Source organism: Grammomys surdaster, unplaced genomic scaffold, assembly GCF_004785775.1.
Source record: "Grammomys surdaster isolate TR1022 unplaced genomic scaffold, NIH_TR_1.0 66, whole genome shotgun sequence".
In the NCBI taxonomy this organism is placed as follows: Eukaryota; Metazoa; Chordata; class Mammalia; order Rodentia; family Muridae; genus Grammomys; species Grammomys surdaster.
The window spans coordinates 11,623,073-11,633,422 of NW_021604568.1; the positions used below are offsets into that span (position 1 = coordinate 11,623,073).

Genomic DNA, 10,350 nt, shown 5'->3' on the forward strand with positions numbered 1-10,350 from the left:
TAGCATCACTGAAAGCAAAGTAGGGGGCCGTACAGGGCTGAAGAAAGTGACCACCTTTTGTTAAGTCCCCCCTCCAACTCCAACCAGAGATTTGTTTTTCAACCTTGGAGATAAAAACTAAAGCCATACAATGTTGCCTTAATTGAATACACAATATAGAATTTTATGACAATCCATTTATAATAAAATGCTAAACCTGCATTTTTTTGAGGTAAATGGTTTATTTAAAGCTGTGAAGTTAGGGAAGCCAGTGGGAGTGGGGTGTGAATTAGAGCTGTTGTCAGTCCAGGTCTCAAAATATCAGAGATGGAGCAGCTGTCAACAACCTTGAACTCAAAGGGGCAAGGGCAGGCAGCTGGGATGTGTGGAGGACTGCAGCCGATGGAGGGATGACACACAGGTACTGCATCTTAGGAGGAAGGCGGCTGCTACAAGAGGTGGGGAAATAATCACCCAGGCTGCTCTTCCCATTGGACAGACTTTCAATTCTTTTTTTTTTTTTTTTTTGTAAGCTCCAGGGTAGGAAATGTCTTCCTGGTATCAATGTCAGCTCATTGCTGTCTCCGACATCTGTTTGGCACCGGATAACACCTCCTGAGCAGCAGACTTCTCTCCTTCCATGCGTACACCTCCAAAGAGCCATCAATAAAGGTAACAATGACATAAACGGGGTCCACCCATAGACTCACGATCTCTTCTGGGTAGTACTGAAATCTCTGCAGATGGCAGCCCTCCATGCTAAAGAGCAAGAGAGAGGATAGAGTTGATCAGACAATCACGTTCTTCTCACTGACTCCAAACAATTCCGGGCTGTCTTCGAAACCTTGGAACTCGAAACTTGCTACCAAATGTCCTTTAACAATTATTTGGTTCCCGAGCTCTTCCAGCTTCATATCAAATGTGGCAAATTTTGTGACATTTGTGGGACCACTTCTGGCCATCAGGGTTATCCTGTCTTCCCTTCTTGGGGTCCAGAAGGCTGTTTGGCATAATGAGAATGGGAGACTGGTAGACACAGGGGCCGAGAATTCTGATGTCCTCAGTAAGCTGCTCATGAAATACACCTTTGGCAAGATATGTGGGTGTTTCTTACTCAGAAAGACCCATTATTTCTGAGGAGAGCAGTAGAGTTCTTCAATACCGAATTGGAATACATGGACTTTGGAAATGTGGTGTAAGTCAGGAATCCTAAAGATGTAGAGGTCACCCTCGGAATCAGTTGCCAAGACAATCGGACCATCCTTTGTAAAGACAGCTTTCATTGATTGACAGGGAAAGAGCAGCTTGTTAGTCGCCAGAACGTCCCTGTTGTGACAGTCCTACAGTTTGATAGTTTGGTCTATATCTATAGTGACTGCAATGTGCATCTCATGGAGGGTTGTCAACATCTTGATGAATTTGGGCTGTTCTGGGCTTACCCAGGTCATAACACCCTCATGAATATTCCAGGTGGAAATCTTGTCCTGGGGACTCACCATAGAGACAACTGATCTGTCTTGTCGGATTCTTGTTAAGCCACGCCCTGAGAGATAACATGCATATTCCCAAATTCCAGACTCCACATGAATTTCCTTGTAAGTGAAATCTTCTAGCTTTGCCCGGGACTTGGTGTGTTCTTGCCATGCTTGGTAAACAAAGAACTGCTTCCATGTCTGTGTGCCCAGGAGCTGTAGGGTGACAATGTCACAGGAGAGCCATCTCTTCGCACACAACTTCTTCCACAGGATATCACTGCTTGCAATTTCATTCCAGTACTTGTTCACTTGGGCATTTGATTTCTACTTTTTTTCCTAAAACGAGAAAGAAATTCATGAATTACAAAATGTAAACAAGATGGATTTTCTAATGAAGGTAACATAGTAGACGTTTATAATATCCCAAATGTTTGAAAACTACTACAATCAGTTTCAAACAGCCATGCAATTTCTAGAACTGTTTATTATTGGAGATTTTATTAATCTATTAAACTCTATATTTATGTTTAATAATTCCCTGCTGTTTCATGTGGAGTTTTTAATAAGAAAGTAAGATTTTCTTTATTAAAGATGCACAAAAGTATTTCACATCAAGTTGAACTATGCAGTATTAAAAAACAAATACTTAAAATAAGTCTTAATATTAACATTCAATTTTAATACATTCAAATGTGCATGTATTTTCTTTTTCAAGAATATATCAACATGACTAAGAACATTGAACAATCCATTTTTAAGGCTCATTCTATAAATATTTTCCGTTTTAATTTGTTGCTGCAATTGCTACACAAAAATGAAATTTTTTATGCTTTTGTGTGGAAGTTAGTGATGTGGAATTAAACCAAGGAGCTCATTCATGCTGTGAATGCGTTCCACAACTGAATTACATGCCTATCCCTAGACTTGAGCATTATTTTAATCACTGATTTCACTTATTAATTTATCACACAGAAAAACAACCTGCTTAAAACGTGCTTTACATTGCTTTCAATAGTATGAGGGCATCCCTAGACAGTGAGTAGAGAGGCAGGTAAAATTCACTCATCTTTGTTTTTTCATTCTCAGACTGTCAGACCATGGTCAATCTATTTCCATGGGAAAAAAGCTACACAGCACCACACTGAGGATTGGGAATGTGACTGCTACATAAGCTTGCTAGGAGATGGTAAAGAATACATGGGAACTGTGCACACTGATGTCCATAAATTAGGAGATCTTGAATAGCCTGCAGTTGCTCTTCAACATATCTCAGTTTTGCATCCCCTAAATGCTAAGGATACATCATTACATAATTATACTCCCAGGGCCTGGAGGAACTACAAACCAGTTCTGAAAGCCCTCTTGCCAACAAGATGCCCAGATGTTCAGGAAGGCAGCAGAGCCAGGGGAGTAACATGCAGACCTCAATCAACTAAATGAATGTCTTACTCAAAATTACAGGGCATGTTTATTCTTTACTATTGAGGTCCTATTCAAAATGCATGAGGGATGCCTCCAATTAAACTCAGTGGTAATTACAAATAGGAAATGAACGACGGTTCTAGCCAATTGGCTGAATGTGTATAGCATGTGCCAACATATCTTTTTATTTTGAAAGTTTCCTTTTTAAAAAATTTTCCCTTAATATATTTACTTACTCACTTTACATCCAACTCACAATTCCCCCTCTCCTCCGAGTCCTGCCCTCATATCTTTTCCCTATTTCCCCTTCCCTTTCTCATCTAAGAAGGGAAGGACCCAGATGGTCCCATGTGTCATGGGTAGCAGCACACCCTGACACATCAATTCACAGCAGGACTAGATTTGTCCTCTCCCACAGAGGCCAGCCAAGGCAGCCCAGCTGGGGGAAAGGATTCCAAAGGGAGCCAATAAAAATAACTCAAGAAATCAGTAGCCCTCCTTTATATAAACAAAACCTTGCTTTTAGATGTTTGAAAAAAAACCCTACACCGCATATCTTGAAGGATACGGGGGAAACCCTCGTATTTCAGTCTAAAAAGACAACAAGCTGAACAAATTCACACTTTAGAAAACATTTAGAGACCAGCCCTGTTTCCTTAAGGTATCTCTTACTGATATTTTAAATTGAAGGAATAAATGATGGAGAGGTAGCAACAAATTAAAAAAAAAAAAAGAAACAAGGCACATGTCAGTCAGATGTTTCCAGTTGCAAGTGAAAGGAAAATGGGCTGAAAGCTTCTTAACATGGACCGTTCACAATGTACATACCAGTCACCTGAAAGAACGCGTGCCAACTTAGGGCAGTGCCTCAGGAACATATAGCTCAAAAATTCTTGTTGTCTCTACCTTATCTTCTCAAACTGGCACTCTTAAAGAACCATAGAGATCCAATACCAAAAGTGGGACACTGAAGGAAAAGGATCATTTTACACTTCTTTGGGAACTTGATATTTGTGGTAGGGATAAGGCATATAAGAAGTCTCTATTTCAGGGGATGGAAGCAATTACTCAGTAGTTAAAAGCCCATTCTGCCCTTCCAGACTGCCTCGGTTTAATTCCTAGGAGATTACAGCTGTCTGTTACCCATCTTGAAAGAGGATGTGGCACCCCTGGAACACCTTCACTCACATGCACATATCTGTGCACACAATTGGAATGATTAAAATGAATACTTAAAAATAACTCTCTTTATATTATTGTAGAAGCCATATTACTTCATGGAATCTTCAATAAAGATATTCCATTCTCAATTTCGAAAATTAGAAACACAACTCTAAATGGGATGTCGCCACCAAATTCCTCCCCTTAGATTCAAGGAACCCCATAGTAGAGGAGTAGAAAGAATATAAGAGCCAGACCAGAGAGTGAATACCAGAACAGAGCACACTAAATCAACTGGGTAAAGCTCATAAAAAAAAAAACCCACAGAAAATGGGAGAGAAAGCACAGGGCCTGCATGGGTTTGTACCAAGCTTCGCTATCAGTTTGATATTCTCGTAAAACTCTTGAGAGGGTGTAGAAGTTGGTCTCTGATTCTTATGCCTTCTCTTGGGATCACTTTTTTCTATTTAGTCACCTTATCCACATTCAATGTGATAGTTTTTGTTTTGCCTTACTAAACTTTGTCATGATTTATTGTTAGCTCTTAGAAGCCTCTTGTTTCCTAGTGAGAGACAGAAAGAAGAATCCAGATGAGAGGGAAGGTACCGGGGGTTGAGGAAGACGAGTCTATAACCAAATCATATTGTGTGAGAAAAGAATCTGTTGCTAATGAAAGGGGAAAATTAAAGACAAATTGGTCATTTGATGTCCCTAAATCTTCAAAGGAAGTTTGGAACATAAACATGTGATGAAAGGGAACAGCGCTGACAACTATACAAGTAACATTGTACAAAAAAGTCAAATTTTATGTATTTAGAAATATGTATACATGTGTGTGTGTGTGTGTGTGTGTGTGTGTGTGTGTGTATGTGTGTCACTTTTAAAAAGAGGTCATGAATTTGAGAAAGGTCAAGGAGACTCTGTAGGAAGAAAGTCAAAGAGAAAGGTACTGTAATTTTATTACACTTAAAATATTAATGACACAATTTTTAAAATGAAGCAGAATTATAGTCATATCCTTTGAAACCTGAGCCTATTAGCAAAGAAATTGGAAAAATAGGTAATACATGACCATTGGTAGCTAACTATATATGATACTTCCCCCTAATATGTTTTTTTTTCAATTTATAAATACCTAGTAAGAGAATATCTTAGCAAGGCAAGGCCGTTATTTCAATGTCTTGCTCCCTGAAAAACAGGAACTTTTCAATTTCCAAATGCTTTTTACTAACTAAATTTTTAAATGCTTTTTACTAACTCTTTGACAATTTTGTACCATTTAAATTTTTCTTTAGTTTTACAAATTTCAGACATGTATATAATTAAATATGATTATATCTACCTTCCATTTCTCTTTGTAAGTCCCTCAGTATTTTTCTAACCCAGCCCAAATTTATGCATTTCTTATTACGATTAAGACCAGCTAATGTTCCCAAATGTACCTGGGTCTGGGCCACCCACAAGATCACAGGAAAGATTTCCTCACTCTCCTACCTCAAGCAATGGTCCACTGTCAGTGATTTTTCATTAAAGGAAAAAACTTGGAGTTCCTCTGTTACAGCTATTCTGAGATTTTGGCTGGCTTGATTTTGTGTAGGTCTTGTATAAATAAGAAGTGCCATTACATTCTGATTGTGATACCCATGTCAAGTGCAGAAGACAGCATCCCACACTGCTCCCCCCCCCATACTACAACGCTAAAATTCTATCTTCATCCTTTTCCCAAATATTCTAGCATTCTTTATTGTGGAGGATTCTGAATGGATGTCCCTTAAGCACTGAGCACCAAATCTTTTACTCTATGTTCTTTGACTAGTTTTCCAGTTAGGCATCTCTCTTCTGTCTAATGTCCAATAAAGAAGAAAAGCAAAACCTTCTCTGACAGAAGTTGTGAGGGCAGCCTATATGCTATTACATATTATATATTACTTATCACATATTACTTATTAATTATAATAAATATTATACCTTATAAATATAAATACTTATAAGTCAATTTCACAGCATGGCTATTTAGCAAAATAACAGTAGCAAGTTTTAGGTTATGTCCTTATGACCTCCGCAACCATGGAATTTTTGACTAGGATTACAGTGCCAGACATGCAATTCCTTTCTGTAGAACATGACTCAAATAACCTAATTAATTAATTAATTAGTAAGGTTAGTCACCATATAACATTCATGCCACTGTGGCACTAAATAATAAACCATGTTGCCATTAGTGCTGGCTTGATATCGTGCAGATCTTGCACAGAAGCTGGACATGCTATTAGTTGACCTGTACAGGTTTTATCCAGAAGTCACAGCTTTTGACAACAATTCTTTTTTTTCTAATGAAAATAATAACAGTGGGAAAGGCAATGTGGAAGTCACACAACCATGCCCACATTTTTTCATCATGTTTTTCTGTGATGCTAGTTTCTCTGTAAGTGGTTATAAATAGCTCTATGAAGAATTTAAAATTTTTCCTCAGAAATGACAAAAGGGACTTTGGTAGTGTCATTGCTGACTGAACTCCAGCACAGATCCCTGATCAAACAATCAATTCTTGGAGATAACCCAGTCTCCCTTTTTCTTCCAGAATCACCTCAGATCACCTTTGCCCTGCATTGAAATCAAAGTACACAAACTTTATTTTTTTTTTCATGATACTACTTTGGATAAAAATATAACCTCCCAAGGCAGGATTTCGCAGAATTTTCCTGTACAGTATTGTCAATCAAACTCACATTCCTCACAAAATACCTTTAGCATACCCTGTGGAAGATGCTTCTCACTGCTCTGAATACATAGACTTTTGTATATTATTTACTTTGGCACTTATAACTTGTCACACTACAGAAATTTATGTACCTTCTTTTGTCCACCTGAGTGTTTTTTAATTTGGACACATACTGGGAATTGTGTATCTTCTAAGGTTCCATAATATCTAAAACAAAGTCTGACAAATAGAGCTATACTATGTATTTTTACTCAAATAGAATTTTCAAGTTCAATGGTTTCATGATCAACTTTACGCTCATGATTAGCCTTGCCATGTATAAATAATTTGAACCATAAAAAAGTATATAGTTCCCCAATTAAAATCAAACTTTCCTGACAGCCTTAGTTTTGAGTTCCTGTATAAGTACTTAATGATAGACATGAATTGAATTACTTAGTCACATCATGTGTCAGCTTAATCTGTTGGAAAATGAAACTATGACAGAGATATAATAAATTGCTGCTCATAAAAAAATTACTATAACTATTTTTCTGGTTCTTTCCCAGTGGTATCCATTTAAAGCTAGTACTTTTATTTCTTGTTTAAAAGAAACAACCAGTTCTGAAGGACAACGAAGAACATTGGTTCCTTTCTGAACACCTGGTTCAATTCCCAGTGCCCATATAAAGGGACTTAAAGTCACCTAAAACTTCAATTCCAGGGAATCTCACATCCTCTTTTAGCTTCCATAGCACCAGATGTGCATGCAATGAACACACATTTATACAGGCAATCATTCATATCCATAAAATAAAAGTAAATAAGGTATTAAAAAACAAACAAAAACTGATAAAGCCCGTGAATATATATGACCAATAGACCACTTGCCAGGAATTCAAAAGTCCTGGATCTGATTCCCAACATCCAAAAAATCAAATCCACTCCAGGGAGCGGAGAGGTCTGGTGGGGTGGGGCTGTGTGGGGACATCCTTTTAGAAACAGGCAAGCAGAAGTATAGGATGTGGAACAGTCAGAGGGCAGACTTGGAGGGGAATAAGACTGGACTATCAAAAATGATGAAAAAATAAAAAAACAATGAAAGAAAAGAATTACACCTAGCATCGTAAAAATAATAAAGCATGAATGGACAAAATAAATACAAATAGTGAACAATAAAAATAAGACTTCTGTAACTTAAAAAAAAATCTGAATCTCTCAAAAGTATCTGGTTTATATTTGAGTTAATTTCCTGATGTCTTGCTCAGAATTATTCTCAGGATAAGAGTAGTCTTTGTCTCTGTCTGCTAGGAGAAAAATAGCATTGTGCTTCAGGTTGAGTGAAAAAAGGAAGGTATAGTGGGACCATTTCCGCTATGACAGGAAGAAGCAGAGATGAAGGTGTAAGATGATGTTCAGCAACCCCCATTATTTAATAATTTCTAGAACCACAAATGACTCAGTGAAGGCTGATAGATGGTGAGAGAAGAGATCTATTCTCCTTTCAGTCTTTCCTTCAGTTCCTGGAGATATTCTGCATAGCCTGAGAGAAGAAATAGAACTGAATCTACATCTGCACCCAGCTAGCTAACCTACAACCAAGTAGCTAATTCTAGGGATTAGGTCATTATTTGCGGCTACTCTGAGATCAGCTATGTCTCTTTATAACTTGATCTTATCAATTACTATTTGTAACTTTCAAAATTAACATAATTCTCTAAGCCTTAGTATCTTCGACTCTGAAACACAAAATAAAATGCTATCAGCTTTGGAGAGTTTTTCATATGAGAATTTTAAAAGACAACTCAATATTAGATCCCTAGATACCCAAAACATTCCACCAAATCTTAATTTATTAGCTAAACAATGAGCACAAGCAAACTTGCTTTTAGCAGAACATTGTCTTCAGATAAGAACAACAGAACCCATGTGGTTCTTACAAAGAAAAGCAGGACGGTAATCCACAGCAAGACTTTATCTAGAATTCAATAAATCTACATCAGAAGTTTGTCCTTTTATGTTCTTTGTGCAGTCTAGCATAAAGTCCAGAGAACTAGAGAACAAGATGTTCACTAACCAATTTCTGTGTTGACTTCCAGCTATACCATCCCAGGGTAATCTACCTCTATTTTCTGAACATTGGCCTTCATGTAAATTCTTGCCTGACCTCAAAGATACTTCAAAGCTTTTATGACTCAGAAATCATTACTTCTTTCAAGAAAGAGAAAAAGGTGTCAATTGTTAATATTCTGCCCATTTTGTTTTTAAATATTCATGCTATTCTGGATAAAGTAGTAAAACTTAGTTCTAAATATCATGATGTGATAATTTTATTGTACATGTGTGTGAAATATCTTATATTTATGTATTTAATATACTATTATTGTTTAATTACAGAATGTTGCTTTAAATATTGACTTCCTGAGGAAAGGCAACCTTGATCAAAGCCAGTAAATTCCTAACAATTTGGTTTTGAAGACTCTTTTACATACAATCTATCTAATCTTGAGCCAGCACACCCAACTGGATCTGATTATAACACTCATTCCAAAGGTTCCTCAGGTAATCCTAGAAATAGCCCTTATAATAGCTTAGAGGTATCTGAATTTGGTCAGTCTCTGAACTCTGTTTCTCTCTCTTGTGTTGGCTTCATCACTGTAATACAGCACAGACTGTGGTCCAAATGTGCCTCTTTTCTGTCTTCTATCTCCTGATTTCCTTAGGGATTTTTCATGTACACTTCTTAAAATACAGCATAAACCTCTCTGGAAACTGTCCATACAAAAAATACTTTCAAGACTCATTGTATCTTCCTAAAGATCTCCTAATTTTCTATATAATACTTACCATGAACTTTTTTATGTAAAATTATTTCTTTTATTTTTATTTTTGAGATAATAATTACATCATTTTCCCCTTTTCTTCCCTCCTTCCTTCCTTCCAAACTTTACCGTATACACCTCCTTGCTCTCTTTCATATGCACAACTACCTTCTTCAATATGGTTTATTTACCTAAACAGAGGTTTATATATCGATTCAGTAAAAAATTAATAATACGATATGAATAAGCATCACATGACAGAAAATGACATCAAATGACAGAATTTAGGATGACTGGTCCTTATATAACCAGATTCTCAATAATCTTCTATTAATTAATAAAGGATCAATGATAAAGCAAATGAATAGCCTGTCTCATTGCATTTGTAGTGGGTACCACGCTATGTCTAAATGATCAAACAGAACAATGCTTCTCTTACAACCGAATGTCATACTTTCATCTTTTACAGTCATAGGGATGAGTAAACTACAAATGGAAAGTAGGAAACATAAGGGTAGTTTCCATGAGCAACAAACTGTAAGAATTTAAAGTTTCTCAAAGCACAATGTAAGGCTAAGATTGGAAAAATGAAGAGGTTTCCTTTGAGCCTCTTTATCCTTACAGTTTCATTCCTCAACCCTTCTCTTTGTCTTCTTTCTCTCAACAAATCACAATTAAGCATAGTAAATACTTATAATACTTTGTTGTTGTTGTTGTTGTTCTTCTTCTTCTTCTTCTTCTCCTTCTTCTTCTTCTTCTTCTTCTTCTTCTTCTTCTTCTTCTTCTTCTT

At 36.8% G+C, this 10,350-nt stretch overlaps 1 pseudogene; it reads right to left on the minus strand.

Annotated features, from left to right (window-relative positions):
• Positions 1–551: 551 nt before the first annotated feature.
• The window catches only part of LOC114626075, a 15,983-nt pseudogene continuing 6,184 nt past the window's right edge, over positions 552–10,350 (minus strand).